The 12,441-nt window shown below is 43.2% G+C and overlaps 1 protein-coding gene across 2 annotated transcripts in view; it reads right to left on the bottom strand.

The window, feature by feature from the left end:
• Positions 1–12,441, bottom strand: part of LOC126284488 (protein sidekick-2-like) — a 905,210-nt gene that overhangs the window by 145,533 nt on the left and 747,236 nt on the right. The gene's annotated exons all lie outside the window — the stretch shown is intronic.

Below are 12,441 nucleotides of genomic sequence, written 5' to 3'. Positions count from 1 at the left end.
GTGGGGGGGGGGGGGGGGGATCTGTTATGATGTGTGTGACTTCTCACATAGTACAGTCACATTAATGCAGCCACCACACGATGTTCGACGCCAAGGTCCAACGACCACTAACAGGCAACAGGTGGTAGCACTAACAGTAAGGGATATATAAGACGAGCCAGCGGGATACGGAAACAGTGCAGTCGTTGCTGCAATGTGGAAATGGAGTGACTTTTCTGATGCCCAAACTGGTATGATCATTGGCCTCCATGCCAAGGGTGGAAGCATTTCCGAAGTTTCTTAGTGCGTAAACAATTTGCATACCGTCATTGTTAAAGTGTACCATGCATTGCAAAATGGTGCTATCCAAAATAGATGCTGAGGTGACCATGGGCCATAGATGGCAGAGGTGAGCGACGGCTACAGAGATATATACGGGCAAGTAGATCTGCGTTTTGATCATATGACCAACCAGATGGTCCAAGGGACTACCAACAAAGTCTCCTCAACTACTGTTCAGCAAATATTACTACATGTGGCCCTCCACAACTGACACATGGTTCATGCACCCATGCTCAATGCAGCTCATCAGTGACGAAGAGTGGAATTTTTACGCCAGTACCTCATCTGCACATCTACAGTGACAGATGCCCTATTGAGATGACAGATGTCCGTTGACATGTACGGTATGAAACGTTTTAAACAAAACATCGTGCAACAGTCTTCAGGACGCTCCAGGTTGGATGAAGGAGTGTTAATGTCTGCAGACTTTTTTACTGGTATTCTCTGGAGATGTCATCATTCTGGAAGTCAAAACCAATCAACACAAGCATACATCTAACCTTGAATAGGATGTTCATCCAATCATGCAGTTTGATTTTCTTCGGCAGTATGGCATTTTCCAGCAAGACAATGCAGCGGCTCACACAGCTTAGATTGTATCTATATGATTCAAAGAGCACCACGATGAACTTTGTCGTATTTTACTGGCCACCAAACTCTCCAGACTTCAAGTCTACCGAGAATCTGTGGGACAACCTTGTTTCGGGCCGTTCGCACTATTGATCTTCAACGGACAAACTTAGCGCAGCTGGACACAGCATTAGAGTCGGTATGGCTCGAAGTCCCTTTCGGTGCCATCCGGAACCTCACTAAAAATAGTTATTCAGGTTTTTAAGAGCTGGTCACATTAACGTGATTAGTCATTGTATCAAGGCAATACTCACGGTGCTCCAAAGTTATCTTAAGAACGTTGATGAAGTGCATTTCAGAAACGTGGCCATGTAGAAATGTGCGGTTTTCGGCATAGTGTTGACACGCAGACGTAATGCTATTTTAAGTACATCTTTTAGATATTCGATTAAATTACCATCCCCAGAGCAGATGGCACTGATTGTGGAATGACTGATAGAGACCAAATCTAACACCCGGGTCCAGCGAAACTTGAGGACACTTTACAGAAGCACACAACTATCACATGTGGTCATTAGGGTCAAGAATCTAAAAACGTCATGCACATGAGAGGAATTGGAATATCACTGAGATAAACTGCTTTTAACGGAGTGCTCACTGGCTTCTGTTGAATGGTTATTAAACTGTACATATGAGTGAATATTATGCGGCAAATCATACTATACCACCTATCCACATTTATGACATATGTAAGTAGGATGTTTAGGTTTTTTTCTTGGTAACGGCAACGCCACGTAGCGCTCTGTAAGAAAATCACTGGCTGTGCTGTGTGCAGTCTGTGGCTAGTTTGCGTTGTTGGCTGCCATTGTAGTGTTGGGCAGCGGCAGCTGGATGTTAACAGCGCGTAGCGTTGCGCAGTTGGAGGTGAGCCGCCAGCAGTGGTGGACGTGGCGAGAGAGATGGCGGAGTTTTGAAATTTGTAAGAATTGGTGTCACGAACTGATATAAATATTATGACTATTAAGGTAAATACATTGCTTGTTCTGTATTAAAATCTTTCATTTGCTAACTATACCTATCAGTAGTTAGTGCCTTCAGTAGTTTGAATCCTTTCTTTAGCTGGCAGTAGTGGCGCTCGCTGTATTGCAGTAGCTTGAGTAACGAAGATTTTTGTGAGGTAAGTGATTTGTGAAACGTATAGATTAATGTTAGTCAGGGCCATTCTTTCGTAGGGATTTTATGGAAGTCAGATAGCGTTGCGCTAAAAATATTGTGTGTCAGCTTAAGCACAGTCGTTTATAAATTGTTCTAAGGGGACGTTTCATATATGAAAGTGGGTTTCCATGGAGTCTTGAAGAAGTAGTGTTGTCCTTCCAACGAAAAGACAGTGCTGACTCTTGACATGCAGGCAGGTAATGGGCCACAACAGAGCAAACTCACAGCTGAGTCAGTCGAAGTATTGAAGAATATTGGTAGGTAGGTCAACACAGAGTAGACCCCTTGTAGTCCTGGTAGAGATTACGGTATTGGTGGGCCGCCAGAGATGCAGACCCACTGTAGACCTTGTAGAAATAATGGTATTGGTGGGTCATCAAAGGTGTAGACCCACTGTAGTCCTTGTACAGTATCAAAGCTGTAAACATAACTTTGGAACAACCTCTATGTGCTTCCAGTAGAAGTGTGTTGAGACACGAAGCAGTGAAATTGCTAAGTTCGTCACTACCATCAGTAATAGTGAAAATGATAATGTTTCACTTGCCTAGACTCACTGAACCTTTCGTAGGATCCTGCAGATAGAGGCGTTGCAGCAGCTTACTGCGGTTTACCTGTGATCTACCACCAAGTAATAAAATATACAACAATAATATACTTGAAATTGTCAAAGGTTTCATTGACTTTAGCCGCATTCGGGCGTAGAAATGAATCAGTGGTAACAGGTACAAATCTGTTCCAGACCTGGACTCGAACTCAGAGTTTCCGCTTAACGCCAGCGGTCGCCTTAACGGTTCGGCCATCCGAGCACGCTACCCATCCGACTCACGATTCCGAGCAGATTACACAGTACTGATATAGCGTCGACTATCCATGGACACTTTGCTCGCAGTTCCTGATTCCCATAAGAGATCGGGCATGGCTTCCATCTGGACTAAAAGAAAGAATCTTCGGTAGTTGTCATCTTATTGATATACTAGCTCAGCGCTCGGCCGCTGCTTCGCTCGCATAGATTGTGTGTTCCTCACATATTTCTTTTGTTTTTCTTTAACCGAATTTTTATGTCGATCACAAATTAGAACACCTTCAAAACTTTTCTCGCCAATTAAGGGCACAGAAGCATGGTATTTAACGAAAGTACCTCTGAACAAAAAGCGATTGTTGTAGCTAGAGTACAAGTTTTTCGTTTCTCATCCTCTAACACGTAATTTCTTACATCGAGAAGTTAATTACTTACTTTCGAAGATTTAGTTGTAATTCTTTTTAATGTAACGAAATGTTTTCTTAAAACTGTTCGTATCCTATTTCAAATAACAATTTTTATAGATTTCTTCGTTTTAAAACAGAAAGCAAATTCCAATTTTCATATAGTTAGCGTTGAAAATGCTTTCGTAACGAAACAATTTTATAATACACTCCTGGAAATGGAAAAAAGAACACATTGACACCGGTGTGTCAGACCCACCATACTTTCTCCGGACACTGCGAGAGGGCTGTACAAGCAATGATCACACGCACCGCACAGCGGACACACCAGGAACCGCGGTGTTGGCCGTCGAATAGCGCTAGCTGCGCAGCATTTGTGCACCACCGCCGTCAGTGTCAGCCAGTTTGCCGTGGCATACGGAGCTCCATCGCAGTCTTTAACACTGGTAGCATGCCGCGACAGCGTGGACGTGAACCGTATGTGCAGTTGACGGACTTTGAGCGAGGGCGTATAGTGGGCATGCGGGAGGCCGGGTGGACGTACCGCCGAATTGCTCAACACGTGGGGCTTGAGGTCTCCACAGTAATCGATGTTGTCGCCAGTGGTCGGCGGAAGGTGCACGTGCCCGTCGACCTGGGACCGGACTGCAGCGACGCACGGATGCACGCCAAGACCGTAGGATCCTACGCAGTGTCGTAGGGGACCGCACCGCCACTTCTCAGCAAATTAGGGACACTGTTGCTCCTGGAGTATCGGCGAGGACCATTCGCAACCGTCTCCATGAAGCTGGGCTACAGTCCCGCACACCGTTAGGCCGTCTTCCGCTCACGCCCCAACATCGTGCAGCCCGCCTCCAGTGGTGTCGCGACAGGCGTGAATGGAGGGACGAATGCAGACGTGTCGTCTTCAGCGATGAGAGTATCTTCTGCCTTGGTGCCATTGATGGTCGTATGCGTGTTTGGCGCCGTGCAGGTGAGCGCCACAATCAGGACTGCATACGACCGAGGCACACGGGGCCAACACCCGGCATCATGGTGTGAGGAGCAATCTCCTACGCTGGCCGTACAGCTCTGGTGATCGTCGAGGGGACACTGAATAGTGCACGGTACATCCAAACCGTCATCGAACCCATCGTTCTACCATTCCTAGACCGGTAAGGGAACTTGCTGTTCCAACAGGACAATGCACGTCCGCATGTATACCGTGCCACCCAACGTGCTCTAGAAGGTGTAACTCAACTACCCTGGCCAGCAAGATCTCCGGAACTGTCCCCTATTGAGCATGTTTGGGACTGGATGAAGCGTCGTCTCACGCGGTCTGCACGCCCAGCACGAACGCTGGTCCAACTGAGACGCCAGGTGGAAATGGCATGGCAAGCCGTTCCACAGGACTACATCCAGCATCTCTACGTACGTCTCCATGGGAGAATAGCAGCCTGCATGGCTGCGAAAGGTGGATATACACTGTACTAGTGCCGACATTGTGCATGCTCTGTTGCCTGTGTCTATGTGCCTGTGGTTCTGTCAGTGTGATCATGTGATGTATCTGACCCCATGAATGTGTCAATAAAGTTTACCCTTCCTGGGACAATGAATTCACGGTGTTCTTATTTCAATTTCCAGGAGTGTACTTTTATCCACTAACTCACGCTCTATGGAGGTTGAATTTCCGAAAAGACTGTAACACGTATATTCCTATCTCCCACTCGGAGATCAATTTTCATGGAAGCAGCTTTAAGCATGAGTTAGTAGTCCTTCAGTAGCCAACGGCCTTGCAGCAGTGGTAACACCGGTTCCCGTCACATCACCGAAGTTAAGTTCTGTCGGGCTGGGCTAGCGCTGGGTTGGGTTACCATCCGGTCTGCCGAACGCTGTTGGCAAGTGGCGTGCACTCACCCCTTGTGACGCAAACTGAGGAGCTACTTAATTGAGAAGTAGCGGCTCCGGTCTCGGAAACTGACGTACGGCCGGGAGAGAGTTGTATTGACCACGTGCCCCTCAATATTCGGATCCAGTGACGCCTATAGGATCAGGATCACTCGGCGGCCGGTCGGTACCATTCGGTCTTCATGACCTGTTCGGGAGGAGCTTACTTTAGTTTAGTACTTCAATAATGATTTATTTTCGAAAAACATTCACCTCTACTTAGGGTCCTTAGCGGTTGAATTTCCAAAAATATTGGAACTCGTATATTTTTATGTCTGGCTGAGAAATCGAACAAAAAATTTCGTAGTTACAACTTCAAAATTGCCTTAATAGCGAGATATTTTCCAAAAGCCTTTTATGCCCTATTTTACCCACTTTTGGGTGGAATTTCAAAAAATTCCTTCTTAAGCGACGCCTAAAGTATGAGGTCACCAATCTCTCCAGATTTCTATATCTGTCCTTAGCAGTTTGGGCTGGGCGATGATGCATCAGTGAGCCAGGCCAGTCGGTACATTGTCTCTCATATATAGAGTCTATGTTAGCGCCCGCTGCTTGTCTCGCGTGGGCTGTGTTGCCTGCAGAGATTTCTTTTTTGTTTTTATTTAATCGATTTTCTATGTTGTTCACGAGCTGCAACATCTTCCAAGCTTTTTACTCTAATTAAAGACATACAAGCGTGGCCTTTTCCGACTGTACTACGGACCAAAAAGCGATTCTGGTAGCTGGAGGCCAAAGATTTTAATATTCACGCCTTTGCGCTCTTTTGGAGATATTTCCGTAGCAAGCTTTCATCCTATAACAAATTTTTCTTTATGTCTAAACCGAGAAGTGAAATAACAATTTGCATAAATTTAGCATTAATTTCTTTTATGTAAAGGAATATTTTCGTAAAAACTTTTATCCCGCATTGCACGCCCTTAGAGGTTAATTTTCCAGAGTCATTGAAACACGTTATTATTTATTTCTAACCGAGAAGTCAAATAACATTTGTCATAGACTTAGCATGAAAATCCTATAGTAGTTCGTTAGTAATTATTTATGTTCAAAAAAACTTTCACCCATTGTTTTACAACCTTAGTGGTTGAATTTCCAAAAATGCTGAAACACGTGGTTTATTATTTTTTTATTTTCTTACTGAGAAACCGGATGCGAGTTTTCGTCGTTCTAGTTCCAAAATTGCCTTAATAGCGAAATTTTTTTTTAACCCTTCATCCTCTATTTTACCCTGTTGGAGTTGGAATTTCAAAACACCCTACTTAAACGACGTCTACCTTCTCCAAATTTCAAGTTTCCGTCCTTATCGATTTGGGATGGTCGATGATGAATGAATCAGTCACGCAGTCAGGACGTTGCCTTTTATAGACAGAGAGGAAGAAGATATGTGGTATCTGTAATTTCTGACACGGTCCGAGATTTGAGACCCAGACCGGCGCACACGTTTAACATGGTACGAAATCTGAAAATTTTCATTACCTGTCCCCTGGAGTTCTATTCCCTTTCCAGATTTCTCCATGGCTTTCTTCACAGCTTGCCCAATGCATGTGCTTCGCATCATCGAGGAGTGATGACACATGATTTAACGTGTGTCATATCACTTCTCTTTCAAACTTACTATTAGATGTACTGATAACAGTGAAGCAATTTGCATCACATAATAAAAGCAAGTTATCTGGTCCAGACTGTATACCAATTAGGTTCCTTTCAGAATATGCTGATGCAATAGCTTCATCCCTAACAATCATATACAACTGCTTGTTCGACGAAAGATCCGTATTCAAAGACTGGGAATTTGCACATGTTACACCAGTATTCAAGAAAGGTAGCAGGAGTAATCCACTACATTACAGGCCCATATTGTTAACAACGATATGGAGCAGGATTTTGGAACATATATTGTGTTCGAACGTTATGAATTACCCCAAAGAGAACGGTCTAATGTCACACAGTCGACACGGGTTTAGAAAACATCGTACTTGTGAAACACAATACGAGGTGTTGCGTGCTTTTGACAAGGGAGCTCGAATTGAATTTCTTGATTTCCAGAAGGTTTTTGATAGTGTATCACACAAGTGGCTTGTAGTGAAATTGCGTGCTTAAGGAATATCGTCTCAGTTATGTAACAGGACCCGAGATTTCCTGTCAGAGAGGTCACAGTTCGTAGTAATTGCCGGAAAATCATTGTGTAGAAAGGAAGTGATTTCTATCGTCCCCCAAGGTAGCGCTATAGGCCCTCTGCTGCTCCTTATGTATATAAACGATTCATGAGACAATCTGAACAGCCATCTAAGGTTGTTTACAAGTGATTCAGTCGTTTATCCTCTTATAAAGTCAACTGAAGATCAAAACAAAATGCATAACCGTTGAGATGAGATATCTGTATGGCGCGAAAATTGGAAATTAACCCTAAATAATGAAACATGTGAGGTCACCGCCGTGAATGTTAAAAGGAATCCGTTAAACTTCGTTTACACGATAAATCAGTCAAATCTGAAGGCCGTAATTCAACTAACTACCTAGGATTTGCAATTATGAACAACTTAAATTTGAAAGAACACTTAGAAAATGTTGTGGGAAGGCAAAACAAAGACTGCGTTTTAACGGCAGAATACTCAGAAAATCTAGCAGGTCTACTAAAGTGGCTGCCTACGCTATGCTTGTCCGTCCTCTTTTCGAGTACTGCTGCGCGGTCTGGGATTCAAACTCCAGAGTAAAACTGAACGTACTCAAACAGTTTTCTCTTTACTTATTCTGATTATCACTTAACTGACACACAAAATTTTAGACCCACTAAACTGACACACAAAATGTTTGACCAACGCAATATGACTTTCAGTAATTCCTACAAAAGAATAGCCCTAACTAACAATTACCTATCCCCTTCATGAATTACTTACCTCCCAAAAATCCTCGTTACTCCAACTACTGCAATTGAGCGAGCGCCAATACTGCCAGCTAAATAATAGATTCTACCTACTGAAGGCACTAACTACTGATAGGCATGTAGTTAGTAAATGAAAGATTTTGGTAGAGAACAAACAATGTATTTACCTTAATAATGTTCAAAAGTCATAATACGTATATAAATTCTTGACATATAGATTAACAGAATTCCTTATTCTGACGGACACACATCCAGATCGTCCGCTCATATAAACATCTCAATACTCTGAGATTTCTCTCCCAACATCCATCACTCCTGGTGGGTCACCTCTAACTGCCCAACGCAATGGGCTGTTCACATCCAATTGCCCAACACTACACTGGCGAATAACTTCCAACAACGAGTCCAACCAGCCACAGACTGCACACAGCGCAGTCAGCGATTTTAATACAGAGCGCTGCGTGGCGTTACCAACATAAAAACCAAAACAGCCTACTTACAAATGTGAGATCCCCAGGATGCCGCTAAGTTAGTAATTTAAGAACAAGCAAGGATAAAATACAGATTAAAAGTAAAAAGTCGGCAGAGACATTAATTAGGAAAGAGCAAACAATCGAATTAATTGTTTCGCCTTCATCTTTTGATATACTGTTTTTTTTGTTTTTAGTAGCAGAACATAGTCTATGTTTTTTCCTCGTGAGAGAAGGATGTGCATTTGTAGAGCAAAAGTACTGCAGTGTAAATTTATTTAAATGTGAGTAAATAATGCAGTACAGAAGATCAATATAAAGCATTTTTATTTATAGAAGTGTGTGATTTTTTGTGTAATTACTACAAGCGCCAGTGCCCACGGAGTCCTTTAGCTGCCTGCATCGTCACCAAAATTGTAAGGAAGCCTAATGCACAAGCAGCCATTTTTAAACAAATTCAGTTCATATTCAATTACTAATATACAATCAATTAATTATTAATTCATTTATTTTTTTCATATATTACAATTCCCAAAGCTGGATGCTGCTGGTCTCCGACCACTGGTGCGATATGACACATAATGTTGCACGAAGTCCATTACTTGTTCTCAGATGGCAGGCGGACGTGTGAATGGGTCACGATGTGACTGGTGCACAGTACTCCGATCGAGCCTTATGATGGGCTTTTTATGCCATAAACCTCTCCTACTTTTCCTTTCGTCTCGGCACATTGACCTTTCTGTTCTAGATTTCTCCTCTCTTCATCCTACATGTCACCAGTCCAGCGACCCATCTGTCTCTTGGTCTAGGACTGTAGCTAAATATTGTCAATTCATGGGTTTGTCTCGGTATCCTCCCTCGTTACATCCTTCTGACGAGCCCATACCATCTTAATCTTGTCTTTTCTATGGTCTCTTCCATTGACTTATTTTCACTATTTCTCTCACCGTCAATTTCTTACTCTATCCAATCTAGTAAGTCTTATTCTCCTTCTGTCGAACTTCATTTTACAATCTTGTGTCCCTTTCTCCTACGTTTCCCTTATTACCCTAGTTTCTGATGCATCCGTGAATGCTAGAGCATAATACAGTCGGTTTAACATTTGTTTACATTTTGTTGGTACATCCTTACTCCAGGCCAGGCATTTTACACTCTCCAAGGAACCGTGGTCTTGAATTCTCCATTTCATCTTTCTCCTTATCATTTCTCCAAGTACGTGCAATTTTCCGTTTTCTTTAGCACTTGCCCCCTAATACTTATATCCACTGCTACTCTCCCCATATTCCTCATTGTCACCATCACTTTACATAACTTTGCATCGAACTTCAGTAAATACTATCACACCACTTCCTTCTTCTACCTCTTCTTCTCCATTCCCCCTTTCTACAAAATACTGTGCAAACACCGTTGCTTTCATATTTTCATCCTCTACTCGCGCTGCCGCCGCTGCCATTATATCAACAGCCAAATTAGATGTGTTGAAATAAATAGATGATTACCATTCAGAGTGAAAATCTCATTGTGGTACCATTCAGAATGTTTTCACAACATAGGTTACTTTGCATAACATTCAGCTAATTTTCTTAAGATGGTGCATAACCACGTAGTGGCTTTGTTTTGCACGTTGGTGTCACGGATTCTACGGATTTATAATTTTCAATGTGTAATTCACTGTTGTTATTTGAATTGACATGCTGTCATTTTGTCATTTGGAGTTACGGAGTGGAGCTATGGGCGCTAGGAAACGGAGTGCCATGTGCAGAAATCGGAAAATTTCCACCATATTCTTCTGTCTGAGTGCAATAGAGGGATGGCTGCAGTGGAGACAGCCAAAAACATTTGCCGTGTATATGGGACTAACACCACTGGACATAGCTGACAAGAAAGTGGTTTCCCCGTTTCAAGGGCGGTCGTTCTGACATTAGTGACGCTTTATGCTCAGGAAGGCCTTCGGGGCTTGATGAAAATCATGTAAACATATTAATCCACATCAGAGTACTTGCGAACTAGCAACTGTATTGTACTGGAAGTGTTCCACCATCGTGCGACATTTGCATGCAAAGGGACTAGGTTCAAAAATCGGGTGTATGGATGCCTCATGGTGCGACCAAAATCACATAAATCAGCGGGTTGTCCATATTTGCATCCCTGCATGCTCGTCATCAATTGGTTCGTGAACAACACCTACCATTCCTCTCCCGTATCGTTATTGGTGACTTGAAATTGTGCCTTTATGCTAACAGAAGCAAAGGAAAGAAAGGAATCGTTGAGCACAAAGAAAGCAGCAATTCCTAGTACAAAGAGTTGCACACATCCACAAAAGATAATGTTTTGCAACTGGCGCATAGCGACGGAGTGGTGTACTACGAATTGCTTCCCCGAGGTGTAGCCGTTACTGCTGGCACTTATGGTCGACAACTGAGAAATCTTGCAGAAGGAGTATATAAACATCGGCGAGGAAGGCGTGTGGAGTGATGGTACTTCACAATAACACCCGCCCACATTTTTCTAGACTAATAAGAAACACTATACTGGAGTTCGCTCAGAGGTCATTTCGCAACCTCCTCATTCTCCTTACCTTGTGCCCTCAGATTTTCACCTTCCCTACACTCTATCGAACGGCTTTCAAGGAACTTCCTTTCCGAATGAAAATGCGTTCCGAACCCATGGTTCGACGTGTTGTAATCCTCAAATCCACGTGATATCTACAGTCGCGGAATCGAAAAATTACCCCAGCGTTGGCAGACTAATGTAAATAGGAAAGGGGGATGTATTACAGATTACGGAAGTATAAAATATGTTTTCACTAAACTTATGGAAAAGCACTACGGATCTATGAACCAACCCAATAGACTGTTCCACTCCAATGATATGAGTTTAACACTGCTGGACCCAACTAATCACACGCCACACAGCCACAGAATCATAGATATAATAGCAACAAAGCGACCAGATAAAATAATCCGCGCCAATCAGACATCCGCTCCGGGACTCTCTGCTCATGACGTGATATTCTTAAATTACTCAATGCATACTACCAAAGAAAAACTTCACCTGGTAACCTACAGAAACTTAAATAATATTAACCATGACGCTCTTCAAAAGGATTGCTCAGACATCCCTTGGCATGATATAAGCAATGAACCGACTTTAGACGGAAAAATTCCGCAATTATGTCGCAAAATTATTGCACTGTATAATAAACATGCTCCTCAACGCACTGTCAAGGTAAAGAGAGCTCCCGCTCCGTGGCTCACCACTGCATTACGCCAGTTAATAATAAACGTGATGCTGCACATAGGGCCTTCAAGCGTAACCCAACTCCCGAGGCGTACGAAGCTTATAGGAAACTCCAAAACAGAACCAAGCAAAGCGTGAGGAATGCCAAAATCAGACATGCCCGCTCTATCGTATGAGGCATATCAAAACCTGCTGCACTGTGGAAAAAGTTGCGCAGTTTCGGTATAGGGAAGCGAAGATCTGACGCTGTTTATCAAGCGTCTGCAGAAGAATTAAACGATTTCTTCTCAACAGCTGTAAACTGCCACGCAGCGACAAATTACCAGCCCGAAGAAATCAATCTCTCGAGAGACAAGTTTTCCCGAAAACATGTCGCTACAGGCACAGTACACAAGGCAATTATGTGAATCTCTTCCGAGGCAGTAGGAAATGATGAAGTGAGCATTGGAATGATTAAGAACGTCGTAGACACTATTATTCCAGTTATCACAGACATCTTCAACCTGTCTCTTGTCAGTAGTACATATCCTACTGAGTGGAAGCAAAGTTTAATTCAGCCTATACCCAAGAATGACAACCCTAATTCGCCAGGTGACTACAGGCCGATCAGCATAC

This window comes from Schistocerca gregaria, chromosome 8 (assembly GCF_023897955.1).
Source record: "Schistocerca gregaria isolate iqSchGreg1 chromosome 8, iqSchGreg1.2, whole genome shotgun sequence".
Lineage (NCBI taxonomy): Eukaryota > Metazoa > Arthropoda > Insecta > Orthoptera > Acrididae > Schistocerca > Schistocerca gregaria.
Note: the sequence above shows the minus strand (reverse complement) of the source record. Positions and strands in the feature narration are given on the sequence as shown.